This window comes from Octopus sinensis, linkage group LG11 (genome assembly GCF_006345805.1).
Source record: "Octopus sinensis linkage group LG11, ASM634580v1, whole genome shotgun sequence".
In the NCBI taxonomy this organism is placed as follows: domain Eukaryota; kingdom Metazoa; phylum Mollusca; class Cephalopoda; order Octopoda; family Octopodidae; genus Octopus; species Octopus sinensis.
Window position 1 is genome coordinate 5357493 of NC_043007.1, and position 2297 is coordinate 5359789.

The following is a 2297-nucleotide window of genomic DNA, read 5'->3' on the forward strand; positions in this document are numbered from 1 at the left end:
GATAGGTTTCGGCCATTATTGGCCCAGGCCATGTCTAACTTAATAGCACCACCTGGTGAAGTCTTTCAAGTCAGAATTTGGGCACTATGGCCCACTCAAGTAGAGAGTTATTGTTTACAGAGACATATCCGGGTGTAGGGGGTTTATCCGGATTTCTTGAAGGAATCTGTCCAAGACTTCTTGAACCCTATAGGGTCAGTTTCTGTTTTAATGTGTTTTGGTGTAATGTTAAAGAGAGCGGGGCCAATTGAGGTGAAATAATTGTGCCGTATTGTTGTTATGAGATGAGAGTGCGATTTTTGTTTTGGGCGGATGGCACGGGGCCCAAGCCTTGGATGTACCTTAAAGGTGATGCCAACATCATTTGGGCAATGCTGATGGAATATTTTCCACATCATGCAGATGATGTAGCGCTCACGACGACGTTGGAGAGAATAGAGTTTTAGCTTTTCTAGTCGACCCCAATAGTCGAGGTCTGTCATGCCATCTATCTTTTTTGTGATTGCCCTTTGAGGTGCTTCAACTTTTATGATACCTTGTATTGTGTGGGGAGACCACAGTGGACAACAGTATTCAAGGTGGGGTCGGGCAAAAGTGGAGAAGAGAAGGATAATGGTGTGGATATCTCTCGACTGGAAAGTTCTGAGAATCCAGGAACACATTCTGCGGGCCATGTCAACTTTGGTGTTTATATGAGTGGCCCAGCTTACGTTGTTGTCCACAATTACTCCCAAGTCTCTGATGTTGTTGGACGCCGTGAGAGTTTCACCTGAAGGAAGGGAGTATGGGAGTTTCAGGGCATCCTCTTTTCCAAAGTGGATTAGCTCAAATTTATCCTCGTTCAGCAGCATATTGTTTTTTTCTGCCCATTGGATAACAGCCAGTAGATCTGACTGAAGGCATGTCCGGTCACTCGCCTCATTTATGACCTTCTGTAGCTTGGAGTCATCTGCAAAGATTTTATGTTGCTGTGCTTGATGATGTCATTAATGTCATTAATGTAAATGATGAAAAGAAGTGGGCCCAGCACAGTGCCTTGCGGAACGCCACTACTGACTTTGGCTGGGCTTGATTTTACCCCTTCAACTACAACATGTTGAGATCTGTCTGTCAGGAAACACTTAATCCATTTCAGTAACTTTCCAGAGACACCAATGTTGGATAGTTTTTTCAATAGGATCTTGTGATCGACCCTGTCGAAGGCCTTACTGAAATCAAGGTAGATGACATCGGTGTTGGAGCCCTCTCCAAAGCTCTCAAAATGTCCTCAAAGTGATGCAGGAGCTGCGTTAGGCAGTCCCTTCCATTACGGAACCCATGTTGGTTGGAGATCAGCCGTCTGTTGCTTCCAGAAATTGGGTTATTCGAGATCTCACCACCCTCTCAAATACCTTGATGATATGAGAGGTGAGTGAGATCGGACGGTGTATGTATGTATGTATGTATGTATGTATGTATGTATGTATGTATGTATGTATGTATGTATGTATGCATGCATGCATGCATGTATGTATGTATGTATGTATGTATGTATGTATGTATGTATGTATGTATGTGTGTATGTATGTATGTATGTATGTGTGTGTGTGTGTGTGTATGTATGTATGTATGTATGTATGTATGTATATATGTATGTATATATGTATGTATGTATGTATGTATGTATGTATGTATGTATGTATGTATGTATGTGTGTATGTATGTATGTATGTATGTGTGTGTGTGTGTGTATGTATGTATGTATGTATGTATGTATGTATGTATATATGTATGTATATATGTATGTATGTATGTATGTATGTATGTATGTATGTATGTATGTATATATGTATGTATGTATATATATATGTATGTATATATGTATGTATGTATGTTTGTTATGTATGTATGTGCATTTTTATGAGTATGTATGTATTTACGTATATGTATATGTATATATGTGTGCACATACATTGTTGTGTATTTATGAGAATGCAATTGAAATTGATGTACCAGGAACCTATACAGCCCCCAGCTGATGGAGTGAGGGTGTATATTGTTTACAGCTAACAGAATTCATATATAAAATGGTTGTGCACTATCACCTTTCACAGTTTATGAGAAACTTAGCAGATGGAAATTGAAAAAGATAGCAGATTTTAGATAAACCCATATCCTGGAAATATGCAAAGGAGGAAACCTCATTTTTTTTATATTATCATTTAGACATAGAAATCAAAAGCTCAAGCATTCGGTTCTATTCTCATAGTATTTTGTTTACCATAAAAATAGGTCAGAAGAGAAAATATAAGGAAAAA